The 15,338-nt window shown below is 37.8% G+C and overlaps 1 long non-coding RNA gene across 2 annotated transcripts; it reads left to right on the forward strand.

Annotated features, from left to right (window-relative positions):
- The first annotated feature begins 915 nt into the window (after positions 1-915).
- Positions 916-7,155, forward strand: LOC119075083. 2 transcript variants are annotated; one of them, XR_005087304.1, is made up of 4 exons: positions 916-981; positions 1,078-1,296; positions 5,996-6,118; positions 6,221-7,155. It is a non-coding gene; the product is annotated as an uncharacterized LOC119075083 (long non-coding RNA). The 2 variants fall into 2 exon arrangements; XR_005087303.1 differs by having other exon boundaries at positions 1,078-1,183.
- Positions 7,156-15,338: the final 8,183 nt, after the last annotated feature.

Genomic DNA, 15,338 nt, shown 5'->3' on the forward strand with positions numbered 1-15,338 from the left:
TGGAATTGGAAATGGAATTAGAAATGGAATTGGAAATGGAAATAGAATTGTTGGAATTGGAAATGGAATTGGAATTGGAAATAGAATTGAAATTGCAAATGGAATTGGAAATGAAATTGGAAATGGAATTGGAAATGGAATCGGAAATGGAACTGTAATTGGAAATGGAAATAAAATTGGAAATGGAATTTGAAAAGAAAATGGAACTAGAATTTGAAGATCGTTTCGATTCACCTTGTAAATGGTATTCGCTAGATCATCTAAATTAAGAGGATCTAGTAATCGACCATATCAGTTAGTATGCTTTGGAGAAAATTGTTTAATGAAAATTCACTCAATTGTTACACTAATCTGAAAACGGTTTACAATAAAACTACTCCTCATTTTATAAGTTTGAGTCACAGAAGTCACCAAATCTAACAGCAATAGCTTAAGAATTTTAGAACGAATTTCTAAAATCTGTTTGTTTTAGAATTTAAAAGCACCACCACACACATTGTGTTTCATTTCATTTCATTTCATTTATTTCTGATAAATTTTCCTAATTACACGAATTGCGTAGCTCCAGTATGTATTCACAATTCAAAGGAGCTACCACATACACAATCATAGCTTCTATTGGAATAAAACAAAATTTGATTTAAAATTCCTAATATTAGCTGGTATTTAATGGTTCCTTACTGTAGATAAACAGACATACATTGGGTGTTTATAATTCCAGCTATTCATTGGTTGCATTTTGTTTTTGAAAATGACTATACTTACTATACATCCAGCCATTCGTTCTTGCAACAAATGTTGCATTTATTTCGTGTATAGCGTTTTTCAGTTTTCTAAGTATTTATCCATGCATATTATACGTTAGCAGCGACTTTAAAGACATAAAAAGTGCTACATCACAAGTACTGACATAAAATTGATTTAACCGGTTGTCAACAGCAGATGTACTTTTCGTTCAAAGGTCTACGGGTTTTTTTTCTGGTAATACCGATTTCTGTACTTATTTCGTTGAATAGAAAATATTGGATTAAGATTATAATATCGAGTTTTACATCAATTTTCGTTATACTGATTTAGTCACCGTTTGCAACTCAACTTGGTTTTATCGCGCAATCAATAAATCGAAATTTAATTTCATTTTCGTTTAGTGGAGAAGTGTTGTTGCTGTTTTGAATTTGTTAAGGTTTGTTCGCACTCGTGTGTATGTAATGTTAATTAAGAGTGATCATGACTAATATAGATAGAGTACTTCGCCGAAAGAAACGTAGCCGGTGACCTCAAAAGCCCTTATGATGTGTGAGTGCGAAGCAACGATATGATTTTTATTTTGATATTATGTCAACAAATGAATGTTTGTTGTTTCTTGGACTATAGCGGCGTTAGGCAATTAAAACGTCGTTTGTTTACAATATTTCGAGCTTTGGATTGGCTCTTCTTCAGGCTCTTTAATAGGAAAAATAAAAATGAAAATTACAATTTGTACTAGACTACATCACTGAATATCACAAAAACGATTTTACCTTTAAACTACATGAAATTAATCTAAAAATTGATTTTGAAAAAATACATATCACAGCTGGTCTCCTGATGATAAACAATTTTACACATTCTTCTTCTTCTTCAAAATTTCAAATGTCACAACAACAACCCACATCTACCCATATGATCAAATAGCATTCACTTTTTAGAAAACAGGTTCACGTAATAATAATAATAAATTGACTTACAAATGTGCATTTTCTCGGCTATGTTCTGCTGATGATAGTTGGGAATGTGTTCTAATATTTTAACTTTATCGAAATCGAACCTGTGTTTCTCTTTTACCGCGTGAATCGTCAAACCAGTTGTTTCAGTCACTTGCCACGTTCCGTTTAGTGCGATTACGGACAGAGCCATAGCATTTACCAATCTGAAAGAACGTCCAAAAAGCATTGAAACTGTCAAAACTTTACTCAGCGAAAATGGATACCCGAAGGAATTTGTAAACGAAATTGTAAAAGACAGAGTGAACCGATTCTACAATGGGAAGAGCAGTGATCAGACAGGAAGAAAAGTGCGCTATATTGCGTCACCATACGTACCTGGCCTATCGGAAAAGATAAACAAAACTTTGAGAGAGTACGACATGTTGATGGGGTGTAAAGCAGAACACAAAGTCGGCAACGTAACATTCTCAAAAACGAAGTGTCCGGTACCGAAACTGATGAAATCTAAAGTGGTGTATAGTATTGACTGCCTCGACTGCCCTGCTAAGTATCCTGGTCAAACGAAACAGAAAATTGGCAACAGGACTGCGAAGCATAAAAGCGACATTAAGAAAGGTAAATTGACTGAAACAACTGGTTTGACGATTGACGCGGTAAAAGAGAAACACAGGTTCGATTTCGATAACGTTAAAATAGTGTTCTAATATTTTCTAATCATCAGCGGAACATAGCCGAGAAAATGCACATTTGTAAGACCGAAAACACGGTAAACCTCTTAAGTGACACGAATGGGTTGCAAGAATCTTACGTGAACCTGTTTTCTAAAAAGTGAATGCTATTTGATCATATGGGTAGGAAGACCAGGCCTTTGTTGATGTTACATTGAAAATTTCGAAGAAGAAGGAGAATGTGTAAAATTGTTTATCATCAGGAGACCAGCTGTGACATGTATTTTTTCAAAATCAATTTTTAGATTAATTTCAACAGAACAGAAAATTTGTTAAAGAAAAATTTACAAACAGAAGTTTGCGTCACAAGTGGCTGATGATTCGGTTTTCTTCCGTTTAAATTCTTTCAGTACATTTTTTAACCATTTTCCTAACAATAAGTTCCTGAACATCTGCCACTTGAGACACAAATTTTTCTTTCACAAATTTTCTGTGTCAATTTTTGTTTATAAAACTTTTGCGTACGGCGCACCATTGTCCGGCGTCACCCTCAGCGATATCAGTATTTTGTAAGTAGAAGCAAGGACTTGCGTCACACTTTCACCCTTTAGAGTATTTCCGGCGGATATCAGTGCTTTTGGAAGTTTAGTGATAAGGGACACTAGTTTTGTAAGCATCTCATGTCGACAATAGCTCAAATCCAACAAAAAATCCGATGGAAGTTGGAAAGTGCCAGAGGAATCATCATAGCCCTACATTAGTAAAGGGCCGTGGCGCAAGTCCGTTTACACTGAAAAATTTGACAACAAAATTTTCCGCAAGACTGAGGAACATACATACACGAACTTTTTTTACTTTCCCTCTCCGCTCCTACTCCCCCCAAATTTATTTTATTCTGCCACTTCTTGACGCAAATTTTTAGCCCCGTACGAAGTACTGGGGGCTTATACGATTGATATGTCGTTTGTAACATGTTGAATTAGAAGCAGATGGTTACGGCAAAGCATTTGTCTATGTTCATAGATAACGAATCCGCAATAAAAAAAAATGTCCGTCCGTCCGTCCGTCTGTCTGTCTGTGACCCCTACAACTCGAGTAAATCACAACCTTTTTTTAAAATTCTTTTTTTTTTCGTTTGGTAATGTCAAAAGAGAGGCTAAGTTCGAAGATGGACATTATTGGGTCAACCCCTCCCGAGCTGGGCCCCCATAAGCGATTTTGGGTTTTTCGAAGATATCTCCGGAAATTTAAACGCTATTATTAATGATGCGTAAAATGAAAGGTATTAACAATGCTCCCTTGGAGTGAGCTCATATCCGGCTACTCGGCCGTACAGTGAACGTGGTGTTTTTTGCCAATATCTTCAGTAGATTTTGACCGAATTTCATGAACTTTTTTTTGTTTGAAAGGTATTAACGAATGTAAATCGTCAGAACTACTTCCGATTTCCTAACAAAATGGCTGCCGACGGCCATATTGGATTTTATTAAAATCGATATAAATCGGTAAAAATGAAGTGAAATTTATCCGTTTTCGCCAATTTTTGTAAAATCTGAGAAGTACTTGCACACTAACACGGTCCCCCTGAACCAAAATAAAGTTTTGATGAAAATGCACCCAAAAATTGATTGCTGTTCTCAATAGAGGGACCCTAGGGGAGTTCAAAACGATGGTCCGTTAAGCTGGACCAGATGCTACCCCAACCCCATACAACTAAGAAAAAAAATATATGGTATGGGGAAGCATCTGGTCCAGCTTAACGGACCATCGTTTTGAACTCCCCTAGGGTCCCTCTATTTAGAACAGCAATCAATTTTTGGGTGCATTTTCGGTAAAACTTTATTATGGTTCAGGGGGGGTGTGCTAAATAGCGTGTTGTGGAAAAATTTCTAGAATTAGGTGCTTGGACTGAGGCCGTTACTCGGCCCTAAGTGTTTTTTGCACATAAATCCAGTAAATCTCAACCGATTTTGCTAGTTTTTGTTTCATTTGAGAGATAATTGAATGGCGAATAGAATAATGGCGAAAAATTTTGGGTTTCTAAAATAATGTCGTAAATTGTTGGTTTTATTTGAGAGGTACTTCGTACGGGCTTTCGTAATTGCGCTATGCGCAATTTTAAAAATGAACAATTTCAGTAAAGTTGACCATGCCCAACTTGACTTGAATTTTGGTAACAGAAGCATTAGAGGGTTGTAGACGTATTAGGGTTCTGGGCGTATTACGGCTACGGACGTATTATGGTTACGGACGAAACAGGATTACGGGTCGTACGGGGCTAAGTCGCAGCAAACGCTCCGACTGTTCTGATGCCCTGTTTACACATAAATCGAGTAAATCTCATCCGATTTTGCCAGTTTTGTTTCATTTGAGAGGTAATTGAATGCCGAATAGAATGATGGCGAAAAATGTTTCAAATTTCAATTTGGGCACTTGGACTAAGGCCACTACTCTGCGCTAAGTGTTTTTTGCACATTGCTCGAGTAAATCTCATCCGAATTTGCTAGTTTTTGTTTTATATGGAAGGTAATTGAATACCAAAGAGAACGTGGTGAAAAAAGTTTCAAATTTGGGCCCTTCGACTAAGGCCGCTTTGTGGCCCTATGTGGTTTTTTGCTCATAAATCGAGAATATTTCATCAAACTTTGCTACTTTTTGTTTCGTTTGACGGATAATTCAATACCGAAAGAAAATTGGTAAACAAAAGTTGTAAATTCGGATTCCTAAAATTACATCGTAAACTTTTGTTTTATACTTGAGAAGTACTTCGTACAGGCTTTTGTAATTGCGCTAAGCGCAATTTTAAAGATGAGCACTTACAGTTAATTTGCAAAAATAGGCAATAATGTCAAGTACGCAATAAGGTTACGGAAGCATTTTGATAACGGACGAATTAGGGTTACGGGCTTATTAGGGCTACGGACGTATAATGGTTTCGGGCAAAATAGGTTTACGGGTCGTACAGGGCTCAGTCACAGCAAACGCTCCGACTGTTCTGATGCCTTGTTTAATTTAATTTATTTCTTAATTTTATTATAGAAGAGATTGACCTATAACCAAAATTTCAGGAAAGTAGTAAGAAACGTTTAGGAGTTCCGCAATCGCACTTTTCCATAAAAACTAATTAACTGACTGACTAACTAACTGACTGACTAACTAACTAAGTAACTAACGTAGCCAATTTGAAAATACTAAATTTTTGCTTATTTTCATACAATCATCAATATTTCGAAGTTCAATATCTCAGCCAATTTTGAAGCTGCAGTGACGTGTTATATCTCGTTGAACTCGTATAGATGCCTACACTCCAAATATGTAAGTTTGGGGGTCGTTGGAGTTAAGGTGGAGAATTCAAAAAGTTGCTGTAAATATGTTCACCGTTCTCAAAAAATAAATTTAAAACATTTTGGTAGTGGACTTGCGTCACGCCCGCTTACTAACGTGCGGGGATGATCTTTTGTAATCGCAATACGAACCTGTAGTCAATACACACTTCCTATAGTTGCGATGTATTTTATATTGACAAGCGTTGAAATTCAATTTTTAATCGATTAACCTATCATTAAACGTTCTGCATTTTCTTATGCAAGTGGTTCACGCATTTTTTTAATTGATTTACAGATATGGCGCTTCGTCTCTTGTCTTATGACATTTCACGTCTACATGCCAACGAGAAAATGTGGTAAAAATCCGTTATAAAATCAACTCTGATCGAAAACTTCAATTAAAATACGAACCATCAAGGTCTGGCCGGTTTCTAATGTCCCCTTCCTTGAACTACTTTACATCTGAATAGATTTGCGCTTTTATAATTTTGACATTAATTCTGGTTAATTCGTCTATCAGATATCAACTCACACAAGACAAGAACACATCATGAATCGACAAGATCGTGAACGGAACAGACAACTGTATTCACAAGAAAACCCAGAAACTTGGACGACTTGCAATTACGGCCAACTACCGAAATGGCTTCAAGACAACGACTATCTGCACAAACGGCATCGACCTGCATTGCCTTCGTACCGTCAGTGTTTCGGTTCGATATTCCGTTTGCACACGGAAAGCGGTAATATAATGACGCATTTAATCGGTTTCGTACTATTTATCGTCATGGCAAGAACGTATTTCGTCAAAAACGAATTTACATTGATCGACAATTTAATGATCAGCATATACTTTTGTGGCGTAATGCTTTGCCATTTGTTGAGTACAGTTTATCACACATGCAAATGTCATTCGCCGAACGCATACCAACTGTTCCATCGGCTCGATTATTGTGGCATATCGATGCAAATCATTTGTTCAATGATTCCGGCATTTTATTACGGATTCCATCACAAATACATCCAATGGTTCTATCTGTACTGTGCCATCGGGTTGATATTTTTCACCGCCGCATTGGTCATCTCAATCAGACCGCGATTCGGTACACCAGCGTACCGACCGCTCCGGGCAACAGTGTTCCTAACGTTCGGTTTGTCGAATTTCATACCCGGCTTCCACTGGTACCTGATTGCTGAGCCAGACTTTGTGTATCCAGTCTACTTGGTGGTGTTGCAAGGTTTACTTTATGTGGTCGGAGCAGTCATCTATGCGTTACGAATACCAGAAAAATTGTATGCAGGGAAATGTGATCTATGGCCGCAATCACATCAAATATTTCATATATTTGTCACGGTAGCAGCTATCGTACACTTTAACAGTATTCATCAAATGGTTCAATTGAGACAAATTGCTGTATAGTTTGAAATTTTCAATAAAAATTATTTGTATTCACATTTTTATCGACATAATTATCACAAGTACAGAGCTGTTCCTCAATCAGCCCCAAGATTCTTTCTATTAACGAAATATTCCCGCCTATATATTTAGTCTACTTTAATTTATATGCTTTCGTTACACAGGTACCGAAATTTTTTATACCTCGTCGCGTCGTACGAGGTACGGTGGTCTTATACGTTTTCTACCACGTTTGTAACACTTCAAATTAGAGTCCGTGAGCAAGAAACATTTTGCAGCCAAATCAGTAAAAAACAAGGTTTTATTTACTAATTTAACCTTAATTTAAACGAGCCGTCAGAACAGCCGGAGCGTTTGCTGCGACTGAGCCCCGTACAAACCCGTACATCTATTGCGCACGTGACCCTAGTTCATCCGTCGCCCTACTCTTACCGTAAGTCTACTGCGCCCGTAAATGTCGGTAAAGTAAAATTCTTATGGAATGTGTACGTCTTAAAAATTGCGCATAGCGCAATTACGAAGCCCCGTGCGATGTTCCGTTCAAACGTAACACAAGTTTCAAATTGACCTAAAATTTCCTCAGTCCTATATTAACCTATATTCACCTATAAATAAACAATTTACTGATAAATATGCTAGTATATAGCTCAAAATAACTATCTATACCGTTATATAGCTCAATATAGCTATATATATTTATATACAGATATCCATATTTGGGATCCTTGAAACACCCCACACACGTAACCACTCACTTCCCACTGATCAGTGACTTTGTAAGTATCATTTTCACCGATTTATATTGATTTTACAAAAATCCAAAATGGCGGTTGACGGCCATTTTGTTAGGAGGTGGAAAGTAGTACGACTGCTTTACATTCGTTAGTACCTTTCAAACAAAAAAAAAATCATGAAATTCGGTCAAAGTTTACTCGAGATATTAAAGACCACCTTCACTGTACGGCCGAGTAGCCGGATATGAGCTCACTCCAAAGGACCTAGCTCATGCTCCGGTCAACCTAATTTCATAAACTTTTTTTTCCCTGATTGGTCTATCAAAATCCGTTCAAATTTGGCCAGCCTACAAGCAAAAACGGCTTGCCGCCCTGTACCTGGTTCACACCGAGGGGTCTAACTCACGAGTCGGTCATCCAATTTTCATAAACTTTTTTTTCGTCGATCGGTATTGTACCTTTCATTTGACGTATCATATACAAGTGTAGCCTTTAAATGGCCAGAGAAATCTTTGGAAAACGTTAAATCACTAATGGGGCCCCAACTCGGGAGGGGTCGACCCAAAATCGCCCATCTTCGAACTTAGCCTCACAATTTCAACTATCTTTCAGGGATTTTTTTTTTTAAATAGGATTTGATTTACTCAAGATATCGACGTGACAGACGGACAGACAGACAGACAATATTTTTATTGCTGATTCGTCATTTATGAACATAGGCAAACACTTTGCCCTTACCGCCTGCTTCTAATTCCATCAATTACACACGGCACCGTAATCCTATAAGCCCCTTCGTACTTCGTATGGGGCTAAAAACATGTTCTTTGTTTGTCTTATGGAGTTACGCACTCTGGCTCTGTCGTTCATTACCATGGCAACTACGTCACTTGGATTTCATTGGTCAATTTGATATGTGTTTGTTGTCAAGACCAAAGTATATAAACACTGAAGTTATTTGAAGCATTTCTTACATTAATTACGTGTATCTGTAGTCGGTTAAAGCTGATTTCGCTACATGTTAGAGGAAATTTACCCTAAAAATATGTGGAAATAAGCTTTATCCGACTCCAGATGCACGTAATCACTGTAAAAAATGCTCCAAATAACTCAAACCACTTATTTATGAAGAACGGATAACAATACCACTCATCCTAAAGGAACTGGCACTTGAAGATGGATGATAAATTGAAAATTTCGTCATAGAGTAAGATCACTCGAAACGAAATGTCGTAACAGATACTTGTGGTGTGGCTGGTATGGAAAGTTTGGTATCGTTGTAAAGCTAAGACTGCAGGCTGATTAGGCATTAGTGTTTTGATACAAGAAGGGTCTACCTGGGTATTACAGATGAGTGGAAGTTTCGCTGAGGATGATGAAAATACAATTTTTCAAATATTGCAAATAATCCAGACAACTTTTGTAAAATCCATTCACGGCGTTTAATGGAGTATGGAATCATCTACCATTATCGCCATTCAAAGAGTCTAAAAAAAATCGTTTTAGACATATCACCATTCAAAAATTTCGAAATTTCGACTTTAGCTGGCTGTTGCTCCGTGGCCAGGTTGTTGAGAGAAGCAATTTTGACACGAATTAACTTACAATTAGTCAGTCATGAGAGCCGAAAAAAAATCGTCGGTGGCGTCCGCCCATTGCGAATCGCGAGTGTGGAATGCTTTCGTCGTTTCTGTTGACTTTCAAAATGTTAATTTGTTTGATCTTTTTGGTGGCCAAAATGAAATTATAGCTAAATTTCCCAAAGTTCTGAAAGTTACTTATTAACATATCGGACAAGCTGAATATTGGCAAAGTGTTTTTCGTTTGATGGCTGTCGTCAATTTTTTGTAGATATTACTGAGGATTTAATGGACAACAAAATATAATCACGCCCCAAATGAATTAAGCAAATTTTTCGTTTCAACCGTTGAAATGACCTTATGGGTAAGAAATGAAACTAGTTGTTTCTCCTTAGACAACCAAAATCAGAATGTTGTAAGTTGGAACGAAGCAAAAAAATTACAAATAAAATATTTGATCGAGGCGAGTTGACGCGGGAGTCGTAGATAGAATGGAAGAAGCGATTGCTAACGATATACGCTGAACTAAGTATTCGTGTGATGAGGGATCTCCACTGGCTTCGTAAATTTTGGGGTTTTGCGTTTGATGCGAGCTCAGCTACGCGACCGGCTTGTCTGCGTAAAACGTTGAGATAACTGGGGGCCAGAGTGTCCCAACAAGTAGCGTCCCAAACGACGTAACGACCACGGACCCAAGGAACGAGGGTCAAGCCGTCCGGTTTTTTCCCGTCGTCTCTGAAAAGACCCGGAGGTTCTAGCGTCGAATTAATGATTTGATGAACGCCTACTGAATAAATTGAAATAACTGACTACAACTTTCCCACACAACTTCCAATCGAATCAAATATTCTAATATTTTCTGTGTTTATACACTATAATGCGTTTTGCAAATACGGCAGCAAAATCCGCCAGACATCGATCCCGAAAAACTCATTCTTAGATTTTGTTCTTTATTATCAACTGAGGAAAGATATTTTGATCTTAGTAACACAAAAAAACAGGCGCTTAGGCACTCAGAATGAGTATTGTTTGACGTGTTTAGCCCCGTACGAAGTATGCCCCGTACGACAGAGACATTAAAATTGGTGATACTGTCATTGAACGAGTCGACAGTTATGTGTACCTAGGATACAAATTGAAGTTGGGTTTGGACAACCAAACTGCAGAAATGAAACGTAGAATTGGTCTTGCATGGGTAGCGTTCGGAAAACTCAGGCTAACTTTCAAAAGCAAAATGAACAATAGTCTGAAACGTAAAGTGTTTTATACGTGTGTCCTTCCTGTGCTCACATATGGAGCGGAAACGTTAAAGTTAACAAAAGCTTCCGAAAATAAACTAAGACTGGCACAAAGAGCCATGGAATGGAGGATGCTTGGAATTACGATCAGAGATAGAATGACAAATCAATGGATTCGACAACAAACAAAAGTCGTTGATGTCATGGAAAGAATAGCATCTCTGAAATGGAGCTGGGCGGGACATATTGCAAGACGGACGGACGAAAGTTGGACCAAAAAGATCATGAACTGGAGACCACCTAAAACACGACCTAGAGGTAGACCACCAGAGAGATGGAATAATGGTATAAAGAGAATTGAAGGCGCAAATTAGCAACAAGTTACAACGAACAAGTGGATAGAAACAGGCTGAAAAAGAAGAAGAAGAAGAATACGAAGTACGTAATCCTATTGTGTACTTGACATGATTGCCAACCTAGCTCAAGTACGAAATTGCGGAAGCCCGTCCAAAGTACCTCTCAAATAAAACAATGACAAGCAAAATCGGATGACATTTAGTCGATTTATGTGACTTACGGCCAAGTAGGGGCCGGTTCTGTTTTACTCAAGTTAGACGTTAGAGTGCCGGCAGACAGACAGACAGCAATTCGTTTTGTTGCTGATTCGGAATCTCTAGGCAACCACTAAAGGTTTCCCTTTACTCAGGGACTCTAATTCGACGTGTTACAAACGTGATAGTAAAAGCATAAGAACGTCATACTTTGTACGGGTCTAAAAACAAGAAATAAAATCAAAGCATTCGGATAATTTCTTAGTTGAATCTTTTTCATTTTAAAACAGTGACTAAAAATGATTACCTAGAAATTGACCTCATACGAAGAAGACTTTGATTTCTTCACCATTTATTTTGAGCTTCACTCCTTCCTCCCACAAAGTCTTGAATATACTTATAAGACTGTTGTATATCTTTTCGGTGGTGTAATCCTGGTGATGTTTCGCTGGATAAAATAGGTTAAATTAGTCTAATTATCTATGAAAAGCATATTTATCATCACCTGGGTAGATCTGTGCCACAATATAGTTTTCTAATCGGGAGTGGAATTGGCTCGGAAGTTTTGGAAATCAGAGGTAATTGAACTGTAACTCGCCAGGTTTAATGTGAGGACCTAAAGGGTTAACAAAGATTTTAAACACAATAATGAAGGGTGATTGTTATTAATTTTACCTAACGGGTTATTGATTTGCGCTACATCACTGTAAAAATGAAACGGTATAACCATTTGATCAGGTTGAAACATCTTTGCTTTTTCACACTTCCCCGTTGATGTAGTGATTGAGTTTTTTTTTCTCTTTGCAATTTCAGCCTGTTTGCTTTCAATTTTTCAAATACGTTTGGTAATTCGAAGAATTTTTTGATTTGGAACACGATCGCCATAACTAGCACCTCGCCTATGTTAATTGTGTTTAAGGAATGAAAATTATATTTTTACACTCGCCAACCATGAAAACACTGAATATCATGCGTCAAAAGTTATCGAAAACCACACTTTTTTAGTTCTCTCCAGGCCAAAATAAAAAATTGGAAAATTTTTAGATCCCTTCGGGTCGGGCGATAACATCCCCATTCGTCAAAATAAACATAGCTACGCGGAAAAAAAAATACGGTCTGAGACATCCAGCTACCACTCACTCGTACATAGCGAGGACAGAACCAATGGTTCACACAGACGTACATTTACTTCAAAATCGACCAATGATGCTTAACTTTGGCGATGTTGCTGCTGTCGACGTTACCAATGCTGCTGCGGGACACGAAATGAAACAATCGGTTTGATCAATAGCTGAATTTATTGATCTCGTAAATTGGTATCAGAGATGCTCATGTCGAGACATCCCGTCGATGACTAGATTCGTATGACTATATGAAGGTGTGAGTAAGCGGGTGGTGAGTATCGAATACAACTGTGATACGAACCGCCGCATTACACCCCCTTCAGAAAATTCTTAGCAAGAATAAAAAGGAAAATTGAGATTTTATACACAAAAAAAATCTTTGCGAAAGCTTTGTTTACGTTACGTTAAGAAATTTCAACTGACAATGAAATTCACACATATCGTTGATTTCGCTAGCTTCACGGCTAGTTCTCGTGTAACATTTCGATTGATCGTTGAAAACTGAAAATTGCTTTTTGAATTTGCCTGTTTTCGGTAGGTCGTTGTTTGAACGATGGGCCATATGCGCTAACCCAGGTTCGTAGTCGCTGTTGCTCGTTCGATTGGAATCATATCCATAATGTTGCCAACATCGTAGTTGGTTTACCATCGGGGGATACGTTTGTTTTTCGGTCGATGAAAATTCTCGTTGAATCTCCATGGCGTAATCGTTCGGTTTCGGTCGATGAAAATTCTCGTTGAATCTCCGTGTTGAAATCGTTCGCTTCCGGTCGATGGAAATTCTCGTTGAATCTCCGTTGCGTAATTGCTCGTTTACGGTCGACGGAAATTCACGTTGACTCTCCGTTGCGTAGTTGCTCGTTTTCGGTCGATGAAAATTCCCGTTGAATATCCATGACGTTTCGAATGTTTCCACTATTAAAGCTGGATTTGTGTTGCGTATTATTGTGCGTAGCTTCTTTGAGTCATCGATTTTTGTAAAATTGATTGTTGAGACTGGATGGACTATATCGTTTGCATCGAATAAAATTTAAAAATCGTCCAAAATGGCGTGCGGTGATGATGAATGGTGGTGAGAACAATGGATGATTTCGATCCGTGCCATGCGGTTTACGAAAAAAATCTTTGCGAGACGTGTTAAGCGGGATGACAACGTTTCAATGATAATTTTGCGTCCGACGAGCCAGTTGTTTGATGTTGCACGAATATGTTTGACTGTAAATCCATATTGTCCATCGGTGTTTGCGAAGTTTAAAACTTATGACGAACATAAGCGCCGTAACTACATTTCAGTTTTTTGATCACTTTCCGACTTTTTACGTTCACGTATCCACTTCAGATTAATCGTTTTTGTTGCAAAAAATGTTCATTTTGTTAATTAACAAACGTCTGGGGTCACCAGTGCGGGACACGAAATGAAACAATCGGTTTGATCAATAGCTGAATTTATTGATCTCGTTAATTGGTATCAGAGATGCTCACGTCGAGACATCCCGTCGATGACTAGATTCGTATGACTATATGAAGGTGTGAGTAAGCGGGTGGTGAGTATCGAATACAACTGTGATACGAACCGCCGCACTGCTATTGAAGATACATGAATATGATATGTTGTTCTGTTCCTAATTGTACACCTGTCCATGTTGCATTATTCTTTATGTTAAACTGAATAAAACTGAATAATTTTCAAATTTGGCAACAGGATTGTATTTAATCTGAGTTGCCATGCTTAATATCATCATTTATAGTAAAATATAGGTAATATAGGCCTTATACGTATAGGATTTTATTAAATTTGACTTCGTATGGGACTGTCGACAATGTCTTCATGCATGATAACAAGGCAAAGAATGGGCAATGTAAGTGATTTTAGGGCTCATGGCGTTCTAGCAGAGAAGAGAATGAAGTGAGAAAGATGATGAGTTTCACATTAAAGATACGAGTAGGTGTTTCGTATGGGTCGACGTTAGCTATGTTTCAAATAAATTTTTCGTTAGTGGTACATTTTCATTTGAATGGTATGCCTAATTGGAAAAAGTCAATTTTCAGCCAGTCCTGGCCTGGTGGTTAATAGAAGGAACACCAAGCTTTCATTTCGATGTTTGTGACTAGCAATAAGCTTTTCAAGTGGCCTACTAGATTTGCACTGTGATTGGCTGAATTAAAAAATAAAAAGTCTTTTTAAATTAAACGCTGAATTCTTAAGTCGAGTTCGAGTGGGCAACGAAAATAACTATGTCACCGATGGTAAATAGTATGGAAATTGTACGAAATCAGAAGGCAAATGCAAAATAAAGACACGACTTGCCAGTGTCGTTTCTCCCTCAACATCTTTGTCGAATTAGTAATTGTAATTACCAAATCCAATTAGATGAATGACTAAGTAGTAGGCGTACCTATCCTCGGACGATTAACTTTTTTTTCGACATTGTTTAAGTATTACAAAATTACAAGCTATTATTTTGAATAGCTTGTATTTTCCTCAAGACGAAAATTTAATTAAAATTCGTTTTATGTAAACTTCTTCTTCTTCTTTTTCAGCCTGTTTCTGTCCACTGCTGGACGTAGGCCTCCCCAATTCTTTTCCATTCCGAACGATTAGTTGCCACTTGTTGCCAATTTGCGCCTGCAATTCTCTTTATACCATTACTCCATCTCTCTGGTGGTCTACCTCTAGGTCGTGTTTTAGGTGGTCTCCAGTTCATGATCTTTTTGGTCCAACGTTCGTCCGTCCTTCTTGCAATATGTCCCGCCCAGCTCCACTTTAAAGATGCTATTCTTTCCATGACATCAACGACTTTTGTTTGTTGTCGAATCCATTGATTTGTCATTCTATCTCTGAGCGTAATTCCAAGCATACTTCGTTCCATAGCTCTTTGTGTCACTCTCAATTTATCTTCGGATGCTTTCGTTAAAGTTAACGTTTCCGCTCCATAAGTGAGCACAGGAAGGACACACGTATAAAACACTTTACGTTTGAGACTTATTTTGCTTTTG

This window comes from Bradysia coprophila, unplaced genomic scaffold, assembly GCF_014529535.1.
Source record: "Bradysia coprophila strain Holo2 unplaced genomic scaffold, BU_Bcop_v1 contig_176, whole genome shotgun sequence".
Lineage (NCBI taxonomy): Eukaryota > Metazoa > Arthropoda > Insecta > Diptera > Sciaridae > Bradysia > Bradysia coprophila.